The sequence below is a fragment of the Trichechus manatus genome, unplaced genomic scaffold (genome assembly GCF_000243295.1).
Source record: "Trichechus manatus latirostris isolate Lorelei unplaced genomic scaffold, TriManLat1.0 scaffold00152, whole genome shotgun sequence".
Lineage (NCBI taxonomy): Eukaryota > Metazoa > Chordata > Mammalia > Sirenia > Trichechidae > Trichechus > Trichechus manatus.
The window spans coordinates 1,448,523-1,472,003 of record NW_004444088.1 but is presented as its reverse complement, the minus strand read 5'-3'; positions in this window follow the sequence as shown (position 1 = coordinate 1,472,003).

Here is a 23,481-nt window from a genome sequence, read left to right as displayed (position 1 = left end):
CAAACACATGTCGTTTTTATTGATTATTGTATCAGTCATCTTAAGCCAACTTATGCTGCTGCTGTAACAAAGAGCCCCCCAAGTTTTAGGAGCTGAAAACAACAGGGACTTATTTCTCACTCACATTACATTTTCACTGAGAATTGTTTTCAGCTATGTTCCCATGGGCCTTCTTCTGGGACCTAGGCTGAAGTCCTGGTCTGGGACATTCTGCTTTGTTGGCAGACCTACATGATGAATCTTAAACGTTACACTTGAAAATGTCACATATCAATTCTGTTCGCATTGAATTCACCAAAGCAAATCAAACGGCCAAACTTGACATTAAAGAAGCCAGAAGGTATAATCTTCCAACTGGGAAGAACAGAGAATATCTTAGAACAGTAATACCTAGAATGAATCATGGAGTGAGGAAAAGGGTATAAAACACAGAACATAGGGTGACAGAAAGAAAGGATTCAGAGAAAAGACTTTCAATGTCTGCAATAATGGCAAAGTTATGAGAGAAAAATAAAGGAAAATGTCAAAAAAAAAAATGTTCAAATTTGTAATAGCCTGAAGAGGGAGTACATGCTTGTATTATAATTAATATTAAACCAAACCAAACCAAGTCTAACTTACGGCTGTCGGGTCGATTCTGACTCAGCGACCCTATAGGATAGGGTAGAACTGTCCCATAGGGTTTCCAAGACAGTAAATTAAATCTTTACAGAAGCAGGCTGCCATGTCTTTCTCCCACGGAGCAGCTGGTGGGTTGAAACCACCAACCTTTTGCTTAGCAGCTGAGCCCTTAACCACTGCACCACCAGGGATCCTAGATAAGTAGAACAAACTCTGAAATGGAACTTCTGTGGTCTAGTGGAGTTAGGGAAAAGCCCAGGAGAAAGCCGAAGTTCCAAAAATGGATAAGATTTATCATTTTTTTTAAATTATTTTTCTTGTTATTCACAAAGATCATTTTATGTGTGACACTTTCATACAACTGGCCTTCTGGATATTTTTGTTACCCCTTGTTGTTTTTAGTTTCTGTAGAGTCAATTCTAACACAATGTCAACCCCACGTGTGCAGAGTAGAACTGCGCTGTAACGTTTGCAAGATTGTTTGTTATCTTTCAGAAGCAGATCTCCAAGTCTGCCTTCTGAGGCACCTCTGGGCGGGTTCTAACCACCATTTTAGCTAGTAGTCAAGCACTTAACCATTTATGCCACCCAGGGATCCATTTAAACAACAACAACAAAAAAGCCCAAACCCGGTGCCATTGAGTCAATTCAGACTCAGCAACCCTATAGGACAGAGTAGAACTGCCCCATAGGGTTTCCAAGGCTGTAAACTTTTATGGAAGCAGACTGCCACATCTTTCCCCTGAGGAGCAGGTGGTGGGTTTATTTATGCTTCATAAATTCTTTTTCATATTTGGTACTGCTTTTAATCCCATTTCTTGTACCTCATCTCCTGGCGTTGGTAAAAGTATATCATTTTGTACTTCTGTTTCTTTGGCACCCTTCATCCCTATTTTCATTGCTAGACTTTAAAAGTTCTGTTTTTAATTTGTTTTTCTTCTCTATACATTTCTTGCTTCAGTGATCTCGTGTTTTCTCATTTTAATGGTCATCACTTTGAGGCAGATGACTCCCTTATGCCTATCTAGAGCCTACTAAAGTTCCTTGCACACCTAGAAGTACTCAATAACATTGTGGAACAAACAAGTGATTTAATGAATACAAATTAGTGAAGACAGTGGATCTGAAGGCTAATTTACACTGTAGAACATTATGCCATAGGTAGAATTGATTCTGAGTGATCATTTTCTTCCTATCCCAGAAGTCCACAATTTAAACAAATGCATTATTATCTGTAACTTATCACTTGTCAACTTTGCTTCATCTGATTTTTCTGGGACAGTTATCATAAAAACTTAATTTGCTTCATAATTGTAACTACTCCTGGGAAAGGGGGCAATAAAACAAGTTGGAAATGTTGAATGTGTACCCAGCTCAAAGCTTTTCATTGAATAAAATTATCTAAACCTTACAAAAACACTCAAAATTAGGTCTTAGGAACTTCATTTTTTTTTATATCTGAAAGCTGGGTGCTAAGAGAATAATTACTTGTCCGAAGCTGCGAAATTTGCAAGTAACAAAGACAAGGATAATGGCCACTCTTAGTTTATCCTTTTAACTATACAATACAGCATCCTCTGATTTAAAAGGAACAAGTGTTTAAAAGGCTATTGCATTAGTAATGTACTAATTATCATTTTAAACTATGAAATTTAATTATATAATGTAATTAAAGGCATAAATTAATTTGTCCAATTCTTATTCTTGAAATTAATGGCAAATTAGATATTTAATATATGATTATGTGAAAAATTATTAACCTCATTTTTCAATGTCTTTTCTTTTAGGAAAATTTCTGAATATTGATTAACTAAACATAGCAGTGCTGTCTGTATTAGAAAATAAAAATACAGTAATCGGTATTTGTATAGAAGTTTGTAGATAAACCACAAGTCTTTTTTACTTAGGTTGTTGAGATATGAAAGATGCTAAAAGGGAATAGATATATCAGGATAAGTTAATATCTGTAACATACGACTCCAACATCACAGTACTTTCACTCATGTTACAAGGCGAATTACAGAGGGTCTCAGCCTGCTGTACTCAGGGACAAGACCCTTTTCATCTTGTAGCACCACCAGCTTTAACATGACTTCAGCGATTAACCCCAAGGGAGAAGAGAAAAAAGGGAGCAAATGTAAGTTGTCTCAGTCTATGAATAAGTGGAGGAAATGGGTTTGGTTGGCCACCAGAAGTCTCTGTCTCAGTCTATTCTGTGGTCACCAGAGTGACGTAAATACTTCACTGTTCAAGTCCATGTATAGAGCACACTCACACCTCCACAAAGGAGAAAACCTAAAATCCCATTATTTGGTTGCTCCATTCATCCCACAGTCTGTGTGTGCACTCCTTTTGGTTCTTTCTACTACTAAGTCAGAACATGGTTCCTCTTGGTCTAAGCAATCTATGTTCTAGAGACTCCAACCTAAGTATCATCAATATGCTATTGTATATTAGAGATAGGATAACTCAGAAAAACTCTCCAATCAGAAAGGAGGAAATGGGAAGACTTCAGAAGTTCCACAGAAATGTTGGAATCTTGCGACAGGCAGAAAATCCCTGAGTGGTGGAAATAGTTTGTGCTTCCTAATTGGAAGGTTGGTGGTTCCAATCCACCCAGTGCCACCGAGGAAGGAAGGCTTTCCTGGAGATCTACTTGTGTTAGATAACAGTCATTGAAAATCCTATGGAGCACAGCTCTACTCTGACGCATACATGTTCATCATGAGCCAAAATCGACTCAATGTCAATGTTTTGTTGTTGTGTGTTTTGTGTGTATGTGTGTGTGTGTGACAAGGGCATTATTTGATGTCCCTGTCCTGGCAATGAGAGATATGCTCTGATTAGGTCTGTTTCTGTTCTTCATGACCTCTGCTTCCGTCCTTTGGAAAACGTAGTGAGTCTTCTTTTATCATGTTTGATAATACGATAAAAAATTTAGATGCTGTAGATTTTTCTCAGTCAGACTTTTAGATAATGGACTCATAGTTCCTTTGACAATATCACTTCTCCCCACTAGAACTGTTTCTAATCTATCTGTTCGTAGTCAGTTCCTTGTGCCAGTAACTATATATATAAATTACTTGCATAGCCTTGTGAGCATGGTACAGGACTGGACAGAGTTTTGTTCAGTTTTACACAGGGTCACTATGAGTCAGAACCAACTTGACGGCATCTAGTAACAACAACAACAACATAGCCATATTTCTTAAATTTGCATTAAATCTTTGCATCTTTGCCCAGTATTTTTCTCTCTCAGTTTAATGACTGCTACATTGTGGCAATCAAGCTTGAGTGGAACAGCTAAAAGCCTAGGATTTAATAGACTTTTGCTGCTTTCTCAAGCTAATTTTCCTCTCCTTTTGTTTAGAAGCACACAAATTTTCCAGTACTTCAACAGCATAAATTCCCCGGCTACTTTCTCCTCTGGATTCCTTTTTCCTTCTTATTGCATAGGGTCTAATTATTTCCACGCTTGTCTCTTTCTTCCCAAATACAGCTAATAATCTTCAGCTCATGTTAAGTTTCTGCTAGAGCTCTTGGCATGGTCTTTCTTCAAGGTTATTGCAGGTTCTTGTCCCTGTATAACATCCATCATTATCTTGCCAATCTCTAAAATCAGTGTATTGCGTGTTCAGTGCCTGATCACAAAGCCAATGCCATATAGTCAAGGATTTTATTTTTTTTTAATAGCAGCCAGCATTGTTGGATCAGTCATGGTATAGTAATTGCTAAAACAACAACCCCAAATCTCAATGAATTAACAGTAACTTGCTCGTGTAAAAACCACTGTTCTTGGCCACAGCGGGTGGGGAATGGGGAGAACAGGGTTTGCTCCCCGGGATCGTTTAGATTACCTAGCTCTTTCCAACCTGTGGGACCACTGTATTCAATATATGATCTTCAAAATCATTATGGAATGTGAAGAGAGAAGGGGAAATTGTGCACTGCAGAATTTCAAGAGCCAAGCCTGTAATTCGTGGACCTTAGTTTTGCGAACATTCCACTGGCCAGTCCTCAGTCATATGGCCCCAATCTTACACAGATGGGGTGGGCAATGCAATGTATCTGTGTGCCCCAGAAGAAAAAGAAGAAGAAGAAATAAAAGTGGTGAGCATTAGCAGTTCTTCCCATGAAAATTTTTTATTCTCTCTTTCATATTAGTTAACTGAAATTTTTTTGGTAACTTCTGTAGATAACACAAAAACTCGAAGACATTAAATTCATTTGATGGGCTCTTCCTGGCCACTGCTGTATAACTTTTCTGTTTAGAGTCTTTATGAAGCAAAAGTTGTCCCCAGCTTGTCTTTTACACACACTCTCATTTTAAACAACACCTCTATGGCTCAAGTACATGCGGGATGTGTGTAAGTCTGAGCATGCAACATGCGTTTCTAGAAGAGATGTATGTTGCTAAAGAATCATCATAGCAAAAAACAAACCAGCAATGGTCTCAGGGATGATATCTGACTGGGCTTGTTTCCCACAAGCTACTGAATCCACACTCACCATTAAAGTAAACCATCAAAACAAAACAATACAAAGCAAAAGCACACATTCAAATTCAGTACATGGGAAGCTGACTCAGGAATCTGCATTTTTAAAATAAGTACCCCCGGAGATTTTAGTGTAGTAGATTAACCAATTCCATTTTTAAGCATGCTGGTACGGCAGCTAGTAACAGCTAGTGTCTAGGGCCTGTGTCTGAAGTTGTACGTGATGTTGTGTGCTTCCCAGTCGATTCCAACTCATAGTCACCCTACAGGACAGAGAAGAACTGCCCCACGGGTTTCCAAGGCTGTAAATCTTTACGGAAGCCGACTGCCACATCTTTCTCCCGGGGAGCAGCTGCTGGGTTCAAACCACCAACCTTTTGGTTAGTAGCCAAGCAATTAACCTGGTGAGATTAAAATATACTATTTTTGCTGTTGTTGTTGTTACTCTGGGAAAGCTATTACACCTCTAAACCTTTGAAGTCCTTTCAGGATCATCTTTATTTGTGGATCGGAAATACTCTAAATAATTGGTTACAACACACTTTATAAGCAATTGCACCTCATGATTCTTTTTCAGAAAGTCCAACTTGCCTATTTCTCACCCACACAGCGATCTAGTCTGAGAAGGAAGGCAAGTTCTTCATTTCATCGGGCTAAATGATCGAGATTTTTTTCTCTTAATGGAAATTGAGAAAGGGTTATAATTATACCACATAAAGTACCTTTGGACCCTCAAAGGCCAGCTGCAGAGCAGCAGAGCTAAGTGGGGACGAACGACCATTGTCATCACTATCAACTGATGCAAAGCACATTCTACCTCTCATCGGCAAGTTACTCTAAGATACCGATTACTAACTGCCCTCCATCTTACTTCTTTTCTCTCTTTCTCTATTTTCTCTTTTAAGTCAGACAGAGGACAAAAAAAAAAAAAAAAAAGGGAGTAAAATACGCCCCTCTCCGCTTTTTTTATGAGCATAGAGCTCTGTGTATATTCATTAATGTATTATTTTTCATAGTCTCAAATTCAGATGTGAATTATCTAGATAAGAGTTGGTTAGTTATCAACTCTAGTTTTTTTTTTTCAATTCCTCTCATTTTAGTGGGGACAAATTGAGATGATAAATTAAGAAGTGTCTGAACTGATACATGATTAATTACTGGTATTTGATTTGCATATTTCTCATGACAAATATTTACCATTCTGGAATATATATTGAAGAAATATTAGTGTGTATTTGGATTCAGTTGATTTACTGATCTCATCCTCTCTAAGCTAAGTAAGAAAGAGTTGTAAAGTTCACTTACTGGCACATGGGTTCCGAGAAGACATATTAAATTTCAACTTTATTTTTTCTTGATCCGTAGAAAACCTGTGAAAAATTCACTGATTAAAGAGAAGGTAAAGTGAAGGAGAATCGTCAGGTCCGTTCTTAGCTACTGTTTCATTCATTTATGTATTAAACATTTCTGGAGTATTAACTATGTGCCAAACTTAATACCTTGTTGAAGTGATACAGAGAAGGGTAAGGTATGGAATTATTCTATTTTTATGCAAATAATGCACTCTTTCTATGTTTATTTGACAACCACGGCCTCATTCCTAGAATTATTTTCATAAGTGTACTACGCTAATTTTTTTTTACAACAACGTCCGAAAAAATTGGCATAGCGGCATTTACAAAAATACTTTGCGGAAAGAGTTGGCAAACAAATGTAGAAGGTATGGATTATTTGCGTAAAGATATCATACCTTCACCAGATTTCAGTTTAGTGAATACTTAACGTAAATCAGTGAACAAGATGAAGTTTAGCAAGCTCTTCAGGAAGTACTTTTGAAGTCCTTCTTGTTCCATGTTCTACACTGAGACTTTATTTTTTCATTGAATTTTTTATTGGGATAATTATTAATTCAAGTGCAGTTTAAGAAATAATACACAGAGATCCCTGGCTTTTGAAACTTTGCCAAAAGCCAGTTGAAGATATTCATGTCTGCCTGGGTTCTCTTCTGTTTCATTGATCTGTATCTACAATGAATATATATAATATATATTTTACTGTTACGATTTTTTGTTATGATTATATTTTGGTTCTTTTTTAATAACTTCTATTTCTTTGCTGAGATTTTTTTTCATTTGTTTCAAGAGAATTTGCAATTGATTGCTGAAGCATGTTTATGACAGCTACTTTAAAATCCTTGTCAGGTAATTCCAATATATGTTCCATCTCGATGTTGGCATCAATTGACTGTCTTTAATCATTTAAGTAGTGATTTTCTTGGTTCATGGTGAAGGGTGTTTTTTTTTTTTTTTTCTTTTTAAGCTGTTTCCTGGATATTTAGTTTAATATGTTACAGTACTCTGGGTCCTATTTAAATATTTTATTTTAACAGGCAGTCTCCCAGGTTAGGTTTCGCTTCGGGGTCTTGGCCTAATATTGTGGACTCTAATTCCAATGGCTGTTTAATATTCAGTTCCTCTCCAATGTTATTTGTGTTGGCTTGATTTATTTGGTGCTGCTATATCTCCTACTGCTCTCAGCTGCTGCTGCTGCTGCCTAAGAGGGAAGAAATGATTTTTCCAGGACAGAATGCTGGATGTCTCTAGGTAGAGAAGGAGAGTGGTGGGATACCCCTGCCAGTACAGCCCCCCACCCCCTTCCCACAGTTGCTCCAGGGGCCATAGGGACAAAGCAGCTTCCCACACCAGGCTGCCTACTGTATCTTGGTCTCTCTTGTCAATTCCATCAGCTACCTCTGTATCTCTTAGTGGAAAAGGGGAATCTCACACATGGTGAGGAAGGACTGTGCTTCCCCTGACCACTTATTTTGGGCAGAATCTCTATCTGTCTCTCTTGCCTGTGGTATCAGGCTCACTTGACTTTGCCAGATAGTAAGATTGTTTAAGTAGAAAGAAATTTACTTACCACCTTAATGAGTGTTTACCAAAGCCTGTTGAGAGGATCATTAGTTTCTCATGATTTTCTTCTGAAAAAAAAAAGTGTTGTTTAAATACGTTTGGAAACTGAACGTGCCCATGTTATAGAGTTCCCTGGAGATTACACTAGAAAATGCTGTTTCATTGTGACTAAAGATCATGGAGAAACCATTCTTTGTAACCAAAAGGATAAAAAGCAGGCAAATGAAAATAGATAAGGTATAATCAATGTATGAAGTAAAATAAAAATGCCTTTTTTCTTAGTAACTGTCTCTATAATTTTGTCTTACTAGATAAGCCTGGGGGTCAATTTTGTTATAACTTCAGGAAAAGACTATGTAGAAATGTGTGGTTGGTTAGCACTGGAATCTCCAAGACTTCTATACGTTTCACATGTAAAATTTGGTAAGTGTTGAATGGCAATAAAAGTTAGGTTTAAAAAATCAAAAGCATTTTATTATTCTAATGTTGTTAGGTGCCATGGAGTCGATCCCAACTCGTAGCTACCTTATGTACAACAGGACTAAGCACTGGCCTGTCCCGCAGCGTCCTCACAATTGTTGCTATGTTTGAGTCCATTGCTTCAGCCACTGTGTCAATCTATCTTGTCAAGTCTCTTCCTCTTTTTTGTTGACCCTCTACCTTACCAAGCATGATATCCTTCTCCAGGGACTGGTTTCTCCTGATAACATGCCCAAAGTATGCTATGAACCAGAATCAACTCGAGGGCAGTGGGTTTGTTTTTATTTTTTTTATTCTTCTAATAGTAGTTCTAAATACTAACAATTTTTTTATTTTTATTCTGAGAGAAATAGAATCATAGAAAGTAAGCATGAATATATCTTAGATTATTCTTTTTTAATTCACAAAAAAATGAACTACTTCTGCCAAAAAATAATAATGAATGATACAGAATAATCTTTAAGTGTGTTTAAACCTCAAATCCAGTAAAAAAAATACAGCATTAATCTTTAAGGTGGGAATCTATTACTTAAACAGTTAAATTTATAGTTGGATATTTTTAGCTGTATCTTCTGATTGTTATTTATTATAGCTGCAAGATCTGTCAAAGGCTTTTAGAGCATGAAATATAAGTCTGACAATATGTAATTTATATAGAAAATACTTCTGAAGAGAACAAGGAGGATGTTTATAGAGGTGATCTTGTATGAGAGCAATGTATCTTAAAGTATTTGAAATTCATAGCAATTTTCTTTCCATCTCAGATACTCCATTTTTGCTCTAGTGTATGTCTTCAAGAATCATCAAGATTTTCTGTGCTTCAGAAAGCCAAGGGCTACTAATATGAAACTGGAATACCTCAGAAAAGGTTATTTATTATGCAAACAAATTTGTTACCAGCAAAATAGAGTGCAAACGAAAATTAATAATGTACAAAAGAAATTTGGCTTCCCTGTGGTGAAGTGAAAGCTGTAAGTGATTGCTAAAAAAATATGACTCATTCACAGTAAGAATGGACCAATTAATCAAGATTTAATTACGTTAAACTTCCAACTAAGTGACTTGGAAGGTACTCTGTAGGTACAGAACTCTGTTACATAACATGCGGAATTAATATAGTTTCCCTCAAATATGAAGAGAATGTTTTAGCCTTAAGAAACAGGTTATTTTCAACATCAACTTACATTTCTTTGGAATTAAATAGTTCAAATTTGATAGGTTGTTTATTTCCATTAGTCTTTTTTTTTAATGTTTTTCGAAGAATCACCAGCATTCCCAGAAAACCGCAGGTATGAATGGCATCATAAAGACCTCTTGTATAATTCTTCTTTTTTCTGGATTGTGGTTTAATGTGATGTCAGTGAGTGATACTGATGGATGTTACAAGAAAAGCTCTATGAGAATCCTTACTGCATTTAACATCATTTTCATTAGAGTCCGCAAAAATAATTTCTCTAGGAGTCAAGAGTAGGTGTTATTCTGCTGAGCAACTAATTTTGTTTTAAATTTTATGAATGTTGAAATGGTAAGGTGGCCTTGTAACTTCCAAACAAATAGCAAGGATAGGTACACTCCAAAAAAAAAGTTTGAAAATAGTAAGTTCAACTAAAATAGAAGAGAAATACCTCTGCAAATTACAAATAGAAGTAAAATGCAGGTAAGTGAGGGGGAAAAGGCCCTTGCCTGCCAGGACCAAGAGTAGACACTTCAGTCTCTGGGTGATGATGCTGAACAGGGAACAGGTCAAGGTTCACTATTTGAAGAAAAGAGTTGAGGGGGAGTTGGCCGGTTTATGAAAAGAAGATGAAGAAACTACTAGAAAACTACTGCCTTGGATACATAGCTACCAATTCCAATGACATAGACATGGCCTTATAATGAAGAAATGAACCAGATCACTTGCTGGATCATCGACTATATAGCAATATCATAATATCGCTGTTGCGTAAGCTCCAGACTGCTGTCATAAGAGCTGGTTCTGGTTCTAGTCTGGAAGCTCTAGGAGCTGGGAGAAGCAACTGTGAAATCATACAATAGAATAATACTCCAAAATCAGTAGGAAGTTAATGGTAATGATCATTTCATGAAATTAGTCACGATAGTCTAACTATATAACAACAAAAACAACAGATAATGGCAAAAATGAAAGTGACAATAAATATCAATTACTAAAAATGCAGGACTATAACAATTCTTAATCTCGACATAAATCTATTTATAGTTCAATCCAAGATTGCTTAATTATTTTTAGTTTTACAGGAACACTTTTGGTTCATTACATAAACTATTGCTCCAGAATGGCATATCGGAGTTAAGGATTTCTAAAGTGGAACAGCTCCTGGTGATGACAAGCTCCAAAATGTAACTCTGGCAGTAGGTGGCTGCAGTGGAGTGAAGGTGAAAGCTGTTAATATTAAGGAGGACAAGGAGTAAAAAGTCTAGACTATTGGGTGAGTTGTCTATGATGATGATGAACATGCCTATGATTATGATAGAAATGGGAATGGAGAGAAAGACAAGAAACGAGGTGCTAGTTTCTCAGTGACTGAGTGTGAGTCACCAGGAAATCAGAACATGACAGTAATGAGGAAGGGAGAAGCCAAGTAGTCGTTGGTTTTTAAATCAGACACATATTTATTATCAGTTTTCAATAATTCCTTTTTTATGCATTTATTTACTCAGATTCTTTATTGTGAACCCTCTAAGGATGGTTTACTTTTCTATTTGCTTCCTAGTAGACCATTTCCTTTGCAGTCTTCTACACTCAGCAGAGTGCCCCAGAGTTTATACATTTCACCTCTGTGATCATTTACTCACACTCACCTCGTTTGTCTGTAAACACCGTCTCTATGCTGATATGCCATTCGCCCGAAATTCAGACCTCTATACCTTGGTTATTTGGCATTAATACTTATTGATTATGAGATGCTGATTAACATATAAGAAGAATCTCAGTGTTAACGTGTAAAACTGTACTCTAGATGTCCCCCTCAAAACTTCCTGCTGCAGTCTTTTCCATAGTAATAGATGGTGATTCCATCTTAGAGTTGTAAGACCAAAGGCTTTGACACTATCATTAATCCTATTTCTTATTTTTCTCCCAAATCCACATCTGATAATTAACAAGTCCTTTTAGCTCTGCCTTAAAAATATCGGTGGAATCTGACCATTTGTCATCATCTTCCTCATCCAAGCCAACATATTCTCTTACCTGGATCATTGTGGCAGAACTGATTTGCCTGCTTCTGTGCTTGCTTATCTTAAGTCTAGTCTTAACAATGAAGCTAGACTAATTTTTTTAACATACAAGTCAAATAATTTCACTCATCTCAAAGCCTTCAATGGCTTTTCATCTCACAAATGTAAATACCAAATCCTATAAAACTGCAGCTGAAGTCCTTAGACTATCTGTTCCCCTCCCCATTATTTTGCCTTTGGTTCTCATCCTTTATACCTTCACCTTTTGCTCTTCATTGACAGCCATGGCACTTTCTTACTGTTCCTCAAACTGAATAGACATGCTTCCACCATAAGCCATTTCACCTGCCCTTGTCTCTGCCTGGAATTCTCTTCCCCCAGATGTCTACATCACTTTCTCTCTTTCCACCATCAGGGCTTGGCCAAATGCTACTCAGTCTTTCACAGGGCAAAATATCTAAAAAAAGAAACTCCCACCCCTACTCTGCCTAATTTATAATCTTAGTATTTATAATTGTATGTTTACATACATACTACTTATTCCATTTTTTTCTTTTTAAATTATGTTATACTTATTTAACTTGGTTGTTGTCCACCTCACCTCCAGAAAGGATGGTCAATAAAGGCAGGGGTTTTGCCTGATTCATTTATTGCTGCAATCCCAATAACTAAAACAGTGCCAGCGTTCAGTAAATATTTGCAGAATGAATGGATGAATGTCATCTTCCAAATACATGTATTTACACGTTTTATTAAATCAAATTGCAATGCTTACATTATAGTTATGTAACTGTTTCAGCTATATAATATTGTACTTATGACTGTTGTTAGGTGCCATTGAGTTGGTTTGACTTATAGCAACAATATGTACAACAGAACGAAACACTGCCTGGTCCTGTGCCACTCTCACAATCATTGCTGTTTAAGCCCATTTTGCAGCCACTGCATCAATGCATCTTGCTGAGTGTTTTCCTCTTTTTCACTGACCCTCTACTTTACCAAGCATGATGTCTTTCTCCAGGGACTGGTGTGTGTTGATAACATGTCCTAAGTACCTGAGACAAAGTCTAGCCATCCTTGCTTCTAAGAAGCATTCTGGTCGTGCTCCTTCTAAGACAGATTCTGGCAGTCCATGGTATATTCAATATTCTTCACCAACATCGTAATTCAAGTGCATCAATTCCTCTTCGGTCTTCCTTATTCACTGTCCAGCTTTCAGATGCGTATGAGGTAACTGAAAATACCATGGCTAGGGTCAGGCACACTTTAGTCCTCAAAGTGACATCTTTGCTTTTCAACACTTTAAAGAGGTCTTTTGCAGCAGATGTGCCCAATGCAATATGTCATTTGATTTCCTAACTGCTGCTTCCATCGGCGTTGGTTGTGGATCTGAGTAAAATGAAATCCTTCACAACAATACTTTTTTAATTTATCATGGTGTTGCTTACTGGTCCAATTGAGAGGATTTTTGTTTTCTTTATGTTTAGGTATAATTCATACTGAAGACTGTAGTCTTTGATCTTCATCAGTAAGTGCTTCAAGTCCTTTTCGCTTTCAGCAAGCAAGGTTGTGTCATCTGCATATCAAAGGTTGCAAATAAGTCTTCCTCCTGTCCTGATGCTGCATTATTCTTCAAATAGTTCATCTTCTTGAATTATTTCCTCAGCATACAGATTGAATAAGTATGGTGAGAGGATACACTTTTTCTGATTTTACACCACTCGGGATCCCCTTGTTTGGTTTGAACGACTGCCATCTTAGTCTTTGTACAGGTTCCACATGAGCACAGTTAAGTGTTCTAGAATTCCCATTCTTCACAATATTATCCATATTTTGTTATGATCCACACAGTTGGATGCCTTTGCATAGTCAATAAAACACAGGTAAACATCTTTCTGGTATTCTCTGCTTTCAGCCAAGATCCATCTGACATCAGCAATGATATTCCTCTCCATGTCCTCTTCTGAATTCGGCTTGAATTTCTGGCAGTTCCCTGTCAGACATACTGATACAATTATTTTTTAATTACCTTCAGCAAAATTTTACTTCAGTTTGATATTAATGATATTGGTCAATAATTTCTGCATTCTTTTTGATCACCTTTTTTTGGAATGGGCAAAAATATGGCTCTTTTCTGGTCAGTCAGCCAGGTAGCTGTCTTCCAAATCTCTTGGCATAGACAAGAGAGCGCTTTCCACATTGCATCCGTTTGTTGAAACATGTTAATTGGTATTCCGTCAACTCCTGGACCTTGTTTTTCTCCAGTGTCTTCAGTGCAGCTTGAACTTCCTCCTTCTATTCCATGGGTTCTTGAACACATGCTGCCTCCTAAATGGCTGAACATAGACCAATTCTTATTGGTACAGTGACTCTGTGTATTCCTTCCATCTTTGTTCTATACTTCCTGTGTCATTCAGTATTTTGCCCATGGAATCCTGCGCTATTATACCTCAAGGCTTGAATTTTTTCTTCAGTTCTTTCAGCTTGAGAAATGCCAAATGTGTTCTTCCCCTTTGATTTTCAAACCAGGTGTTTGCACATTACATTATAATACTTTACCTTGTCTTCTCTAGCTGCCCTTTGGAATCCTCTTTTCAGCTGTTTTACTTCGTCTATGTGAAAGAACAAATTTCAGAGTCTCTTCTGGCATCCGTTTTGTCTTTTCTTTCTTTCCTGTCTTTTTAATGACCTTTTGCTTTCTTCGTGTATGATGTCCTTGTTCTCATCCCACAATCTGTCTGGTCTTTGGTCATTAGCGTTAAATGCATCAAATCTGCTCTTGAAATGGTCTCTAACTTTAGGTGAGGTATACTCAAAGTCGTACTTTGGCTCTTGTGGACTTGTTTTAATTTTCTTCAGCTTCAACTTGAACTTGCATATGAGCAATTGATGATCTGTTCTGCAGTCAGTCCTTGATCTTGTTCTGACTGATGATTTTGAGTTTCTCCATTGTCTCTCCGTATATTTCCTATAAGTTATAATAATTCATTTCTTGAAAAACTTTTTTTTAACCCTAATTCAATTGTCTCTTTTTTCTTCCTTAATTTTCTGTGTTCCCATTACTAATTCAAATTCGAACTCCATTTCATCGAAGAATCTGGGGAAATATGCACTGAATGATTATATGGTTAGGTGAATTTATACCTGATCTGTTGACCCAAAAATTTAAAAAAAATTGATCTATGTTTCATAACAGTTCCTGTTGCCATCTAGTTGATTCTGATTATAGCGACCCTATGGGACAGAGTAGAGCTGCCCCTGTATGGTCTCCAAGACTGTAATTTTTATAGAAGCAGTCTGCCACATTTGTGTTCTGTGCAGTGGCTGGCGGGTTCGAACAGCTGACTTTTCGAATAGTAGATGAGTGCTTAACCACTAAGCCACGAGAGCTCCTGTGTTTCATAGAAATATCATGATTCCTTTCCTCATGCAAAACCAAACCCACTGCCGTTGAGTTGATTCCAACTCATACCGACCCCATAGGCTTTCCAAGGCTGTAAATCTCTGTGGAAGCCAACTACCACATCTTTCTTCCAAGGAGCTGCTGGTGGTTTCGAACCACCAAATTTTCAGTTAGCAGTTGATTGCTTTAACCACAATGCTACCAAGGCTCCTTTTCTCTTCCCAGAGATACTACTTTTCTGTGCCTCATGACAAATTCTTACACTGAGCAACTTCAATTGTTGTTGCTCTCTTCATATCTAGGAAAGTTAAGTAAAAACAACAAAGATCATGAGGAAAAATGGCATAGATCTAATTAGACAGCTGTCATTTTCCCTCTTGTTCAAACCTTTAAATAGCACCGTTAGGCTTTCATGGAGAGGTCCAAACTCCTTAGCTTGATTTTCAGTGTTCTGTGTGATATTAGTCAAACCTACCTTTTCAACCTCATTTTTGTAAACTTATTTTCTTCCGCTAACTGACCCCTTAATCATGATGATTTTGATTATTTTCCGCTGGAATGCATTGAATAGAGATGTTGGCTTTTCTGTTCTGGCTTTCTACTATCTGGTCTCCACCTTCATAGTTGTCTTTGTTATCTAGTACTGATATAACAGAAATACCACAAGTGGGTGGCTTTAACTAACAGAAATTCTTTTTCTCACAGTTTAGGAGGCTAGAAGTTCAAATTAAGGGCACCAGCTCTAGGGGTAGGCTTTCTCTCTTTGGGCTCTGGGAAAAGGTCCTGGTCTTTTTCCAGTTTCTGTTCGGTCCCTTGGCAATCTTCAGGTAGCATGTCAGCTATCTTCCCCCATCTCTGCTTGATTTTCTGTGCCTAATCTACACCTTGGAAACCCTAGTGGTGTAGTGGTTAAGACCTATGGCTGCTAACCAAAAGGTTGGCAGTTTGAATCCACAAGGTGCTCCTTGGAAACCCTATGGGGCAGTTCTGCTCTGTCCTGTAGGGTTGCTATGAGTCAGAATCAACTCAATGGCAACAGGTTGTTTTTTTTTTTAATCTACTCGTTTGGTTTAAGACACACTCTACACTGATTTGACCTAATTAACATATCAAAGAAAATCCTATTTTCAAATGGGATTACATCCACAAATATAGAGATTAGATTTACAACACATATTTTGGGGAGACGCAATTACATCCACCAGGAAATGCAACACTGATTCCACTGAACTGAAAATTAAGAAAGCCACCTGGCCACTTGGGGCTCCTCATGCTTCTGAATCAACAGGCAAAAAGGGAGTTACCATATTGCCTATTCCTGATTACCAAGGGGAACTCAGATGGTTATTACAAGTGGAGAGAAAGAAAGTATGTCTGGAACAGGAGATCCCTTAGTGCGTCTCTTACTACACCGTGCCCTGTGATTACAGTCAACGGAAAACTACAGCAACTCAATTCCCACATGACTACTAATGGCCCAGACCCTTCAGGAATGAAGATTTGGGTCACCCCACCAGGTAAAGAACCACAACCAGCTGAGGTACTTGCTGAGGGGCAAAGGGAATACAGAATGGGTGGTGGAAGGGGTAGTTCTAAATACCAGCTACGACCGCATGACCAGTTGCAGAAAGAGGTTTGTAATTGTTACGAGTATTTCTTCCTTATTTTGTTACACATGTGGGTGTGCTTGTGTACATAGCAAATACCTTTGTTTTATTCCCTCCTTACCCCATTACTTGTTACAGAATATAAGATGTAAAAGGGCTGGTGCGTTTCCAGTTGTATGTACGTTAATTGTATCATGTTTGGCTTAACTATGACTTTACAATTGTCTTTATTTGGAGATTATGTATGTTTAAGGAGCTGTGTATAGGTGCTAAGCTGACAAGGGGTGGACTGTGATGTTTAATATTATGTGTCAACTTGGCTAGGCTACGATTTTCAGTGGTTTGGCAGATGATCTTCCAAAATGCAGTCACTTTCCATTTTGTGATCTAATGCAAGTAGTCATTCAGTTGAAAGAGGAGTTTCTGTAGGGTGTGGCCTGCCTTCAGTGTATAAATGGATGTTCTGACAAAGCTCTCTCTCACCAACATGCAGTCTTCTCATTGCCACACCTCCAGTTCTTGGGACATAAGATGGCACAAGTCTCCCGCCTGCTGCCTGAACTGTAGATCTTGGATTTGCCAACCCCTACAATACCATGAGGCAACAGGAGTCTCCAGCCTGCTGCCATACCCCTGATTTGGGACTTGCCAGCCCCTTCAATTGCATGAGTCATTTCCTTGAAGTAAATCGTTCTATTCATTTATATATATATTTCACTGGTTTTGGTGCTCTAGAAAATCCAGACTAGCTGTTGTTGTTGTTTTTAGGTGCCATCAAGTTGGTTCCAACTTATAGTGCCCTTATGAACAACAGAATGAAACATTGCCTGGTCCTGCGCCATTCTCGTAATCATTGCTGTGCTTGAGCCCGTTGTTGCAGACACTGTGTCAGGTCATCTCATTGAGGGTCTTCCTCTTTTTCACTGCCTTTCTACTTTACCAAGCATGATGTCCTTCTCCTGGTCTCTCCTGATAACATTCCCGAAGTAAGTGAGATGAAGTCTCGCCATCTTTACTTCTAAGGAGCATTCTGACTATACTTCTTCCAAGACAGATATGTTCATTCTTTTGGCAGAATATATTCTTCACCAACATCATAACTCAAAGGCATCAATTCTAATTTGGTCTTCCTTATTCATTGTCCAGCTGTCACATGCATATGAAGCAATTGAAAATACCATGGCTTGGGTCAGGCACACCTTAGTCCTCAAAGTGATATCTTGCTTTTTAACACTTGAAAGAGGTTTTTAGCAGCAGATCTGCCCAATGCAATACATCATTTGATTTCTTGACTGGTACTTATATGAGAGTTGATCGTGGATCCAAGTAAAATGAAATCCTTAACAACTTCCGTATAGGTACTTAAAAACACATATTGAATTTAAGAAATTTTTTCTTTGTTTTCCTTCTGAGACAAATACTTAACCCCATTAAATATAGACCTAAAACACAATGAATGGACAAATTGGAATCTCAAGATCAGATAAATGACTCCCTAATTTTTTTGAAAAACTACCTTTTGTTATCAATAGTTCTATAGATTTATGCTCTTTTTGTAACTGAAAAAAATATGAAGGACAATTACAATCAGTCTTCAAAAGGATTTTATGAAAAATAGCTATGGAAACTGCTGTCGTTTGATGGTATTAGAAGGCGACAGAGATATAGCCTGGCTGATGATTGGCAGGGATAACAGGCAGCTCCGAGCCAGGCATTCCATCATATCAGAGTAACGGCAGGAAGTAGGCAACAAAATCAACAATCGCTTTCACATGTACAGTACTTTATCATTCAAAGACATCTCTCAAAGCACTTGACAAGACTGTGCAATGACGGAACAAAGAGCTAGGGATACCAAGCCAGTAACTGAAAGTTAAAAAGGGGGAAGAACTGGGTCCAGTACAAGTAAATGTTGCCCGGCTACCACCACTGACTGCTCTGACAGGGATCACAACAGAGGGTCCTGGACAGAACTGGAGAAAAGTGTAGAACAAAATTCTAACTCACAACAAAAGACCAGACTTACTGGCCTGACAGAGACTGGAGAAAACGTGAGAGTATGGCCCCCAGACACCCTTTTAGCTCAGTAATGAAGTCACTCCCGAGGTTCACCATTCAGCCAAAGATTAGACAGCCCCGTAAAACAAAACAAGACTAATGGAGCACAACAGTCCAGGGACAAGGACTGGAAGGCAGGAGGGGACAGGAAAGCTGGTAATGGGGAACCCAAGGTTGAGAAGGAACAGTGTTGCCATGATGTGGGGTTATTAACCATTGTCATAAAACAATGTATGTACTAACTGTTTAATGAGAAACTATTTGTTCTGTAAACCTTCAGCTAAAGTACAATTAAAAAAAAAAAAAAGCAAAGATGTCACTTTGAGGACTAACGTGAGCCTGACCCAAGCCATGGTATTTTCAATCATCTCATATGCATATGAAAGCTGAACAATTAATAAAAAAGATCAAAGGAGAATTGAATTGATTCCTTTGAATTATGGTGTTGGCAAAGAATATTGAATATACCATGGACTGCCAGAAGAAATAACAAAACTGTGTTGGAGGAAGTACAGTCAGAATGCTCCTTAGAAGTGAGGATGGTGAGGCTTCGTCTCGTTTACTTTGGATATGTTTTCCGGACATCATGCTTGGTAAAGTAGAGGGTCAGCAAAAAAGAGGAAGACCCTCAAGAAGATGAACTGACACAGTGGCTGCAACAACGGGCTCAAACATAACAATGACAGTGAAAATGGCACAGGACCAGGCAGTGTTTCCGTCTGTTGTACACAGGGTCACTACAAGTTGGAACTAACTCGATGGCACCTAACAACTACGAACAACAAGGTCTGTAGTTGGCCCAGAATTAACAAGTGCCCAGGTGATGCCAATGATGCTAGCGATGGGTAACACTTTGAATGCAAAAGTTCTAGGAGAAAATGAAGCAACAGCTTGGTAGTAACCTGGGTCCTATAATGAAGAAGAGAAGAGGTACTGCCCTTCCATCCTGGGCCATTTACATGGGACCATTACATCAAAATGAATAAACTTCTTATATGTTAAAAAAAAAAAAAAGGTGTTGGAGGGGTGGGGGGAGAAGCAATCCTTATGGATTTGATGGAAGAGAACAGAACCTCTTTGGGTGTGCTGATTTGGAGAAAAAGATGTTAAACAGTCAAGACATGAGACCCCACTGTGGGATGTTTTTCCAATGATCATTTCACTAGACTATAGGGTCACTATGAGTTGGAATTGACTTAATGCCAACAGGTTTGGTTTTTGCTCTATGCAAATAACACCAGGAGATGCTAGGTTTGGCAGAGATAGTCAGTAGTCTGTTCAGAGAAACAAGTAGAAGAAAAAGTGCCGACTTTTTTTTTAGGTCACAGAGAAAGTATACACCATATAAATCACCTGCAAATTGTCATGACCACTTGAAATTTCACAATGTGTTTTTCTGGAACGACAAGCTGGAATTTGTAACAATATGCCTTATGCCTTTATTTACATTTCAGAGAGAAAGCCAAGATGGTTAAAAGATGTCTATTAAAATAAGTTCTGTCTCTGAACTCAGTAAATGACCGTTTTACTGATGACAAAGAATTTACTTCAATTTTTACAAGCCTATGTTGACCAACTTAAATCCAAAAGAGTAAATGAGTGGCACAGCCGTTTGAGTTTTGCACTGTAGATTTAGTGCAAGGTTCTCAATTTTGCTGTTATGTACATTTTGGACCAAACAATTCCCTGGTGGTGGGGGTGAGAGGTGGGGGACTGTCCTGTTAACTCGGCTACGTCTTTGGTCTCTATCCACTAGATGCCGGTAGGACCTCGGCATCGTGACAATCAGTAATGTCTCCAGATATTGCCTATTTCCTCTCAGGGGCAGTCACCCTTTGTTGGGAACCACTGCTGTAGTGTCATAGGTCAGTTCTGTTGAAGTATTTCTGACATCCCAACTGTGGGAGTCACTGCTGACTTTACTAAGTCTTTAATAGGCTTGAGTTTCCTAGAGCATTTAGCTTATCACACTATATTGTGCTGGCTGAGGTCCTAACGTGCTGCCTCACCTGGGCATAAGGGTGGTGAAGGCAGAATCCACATCTCCATTATTCATCATCACTTCCCCAAGGACAGCTTAGGCTGGGTACATAGTATGTAAGCAATGAACTATATATATATTTATTTTGTGAATCAATTACATTCTCTGCCTTATATCATGAGTTCAAGTACAAATATTAAGAAAGTAATATGGACAAAACAGTTTCCAAAAGCAGGAGATGTTTGTTTTACATACAAAGAGCCTAAGGTTTCGAAAAGAAACCCAGGGGCTAAAAGGTAATGCATGGTTGTGTAAAGGCTGAGTCTAAAGGCTAAATTCATCATCCCTGGTTCCTAAGCATAAACGTCATATTATCCTCCCGAGGCAAGGAGGTATTAACTCAAGTCTCCAAAATTAAATAATTTCAATAAAAATAGATTGGTCATACCCATGCTATTAGAGAATGTAAGAGTATACTATTATAGGGATATTAACCTGTTTTATAGTAAAACTCACATCATCACTATGGGGCCATTCAAGTCATTTAATAAAGATTATAAAACATACTCCAGAGGGAAGTATTATCAGTTTAATGTAAGCTTGAAGGTAAAAAATTACAAAACTATATGTCTTTTGTGAAGTCTTAATTTCTCTGGTTCATGTGGGGGATTAGTGGAGAAAAAAGAATGAATGAGTGCACATTTTCTCTTCTAAAAATGTAAAATACAGCTACACAATATAATGTGTTATTTTGAAACAGTACTCTCAGTACAAAAGCTAACTGCTATGAACTCCTTGTTTTTCTATAGACGGATTTTCCGTTTCCTGGGCTGAAAGAGATCTTCAAGATAAAGAAAGGAATTTTGTTCCATCTTTTGGTGGCCATTGAAAAAAAACTTTCTCTTGCCCCGTGTATACTCTTATGGATTATTCTTCCCATCCTATCTTAGCATTAGGCAGGTAACTCCATCTCATTATTACTTTTTTTCCTCCTAACAGTTTTTCAGGAGCCTAGTGACATGGTAGTTAAGAGCTACAGCTACTCACAAAATGGTCTGCAGTTGATCCTATGGAGCATTTCTACTCTGTCCTGTAGGGTCACTATGAGTCGGAAGCGACCCAACGACAACGGTATCATTAAAACAATATATTTTGACCTGTAATATTTGTGGGCTATTTCTTTATATTTTTATTTTTTGAACCTTTAGAGTTTACAGAAACAATTTCAAAACTGTCTTAGAATGGCTAAAATAACCAAAAATATTTTAAAAACAATTCTGATTCCATTGATTTTTCTCTTAATTCTTAGTTATTGTTATCTCCAAAAATCTTCTATGCTGTCATTTTACGTCTCTGAAAATTTTAGGTGGTGGTTTTCCATTTATCATTTAAAAATCACCTCGTTTTATTTTTTTATTTTCTTGTCTTTGTCTTCAAAAGATAGTTGATGAGCACCTATTATGGTGTTGGAGCTCTGGTGGCTCAGTGGTTAAGTAATATGGTTGCTAACCAAAAGGTCAGCAGTTCAAATCCACCAGCTGCTCCTTGGAAACCCAATAGGGCAGTTCTACTCTGTCCTATAGAGTCGCTATGAGTTGGAATCTACTCGACAGTAATGGGTGTGGTTTTTTGTTTTTTATCGTATTATGTTATCTTGTACAAAGCTATACTGAATATTGTCTTTGTCGTCTAGGTGCTCATATCTATACTTGTATCTGACAATAAATGTATAAATGTAATGAATTCTATTTATGAAGCATTCAAATGGGTCAGACACGTCTCTGGGCATTTTATATATGTGAAAAAACTTGGCAAATGTGGTAGCCACTACAGCATTGTCTTTATCCTGCATTACCAGACTAAACTTATTTCTAATTATCATGCACTGTTTTGTGTGGGCCACCTTGAGAATTTTAGCCTCTTTGGTCTATAATGAATCTCTGCAATTTCTTAAGAGAAGTGAATAAATGCCAGTAACTGGCTTTCACTCACAGCCTAATACATTACCTAACACCCCTTCCCACCTCTTCGGGCCTACAGTGAATGAGGCCAGGAACTGATAATTATCTAGAAAATTTAACATCTATTTGTTTAAGTGTGTTGTCTAAGTTTATTCTATATGCTAACCAGGAATGATAATGTTGTGATTAAAGAGAATAGAATACATGAACAGAAGCAAAAAAAATTAGAAAGACCAAAGAAAAGTTTTGCAGCCACAAAAGGAGGGAGGGTGGCAGCTTTGGAAGCACAAAGGAAGGAATAATTGACGGCATGAAACAGTCAGGGAAGACTTCACAGAGGTGGTGACACTAAAACATAGGTGGGAATATACTGGGTGGAAAAGGAAAGAGCATAAAGACGTGTGAGTAAAACAGTGGGTGTGTGAGAGCTCATGACCCCGTTTGTTGTGGAAAAGTAGCAGTTGTACAAGAATAGTTATTGGACATAAACCAAAAAAAAAAAAAAAACCCTTCATATATTGGACTCTCACTCTGAAAGATCTTGTGAATTGCACTGTCAGCAGTAAGAAGCTTTGCAGAACTTAAACTGAGTAAGTGACGTGATCAGATCAGTGTTTTATACAAGTAAAGATAGTGATAGGCTTGCGTGTGAATCAAGAGGATTAGAGAGGAAAAGAGAGAAGGAAGACAATTAGTAGGGGAAGTGAACATTTTTGTTGCTTGCCCATCCAACACTCCCCACTTCCTCCTTCCTAAGAGTA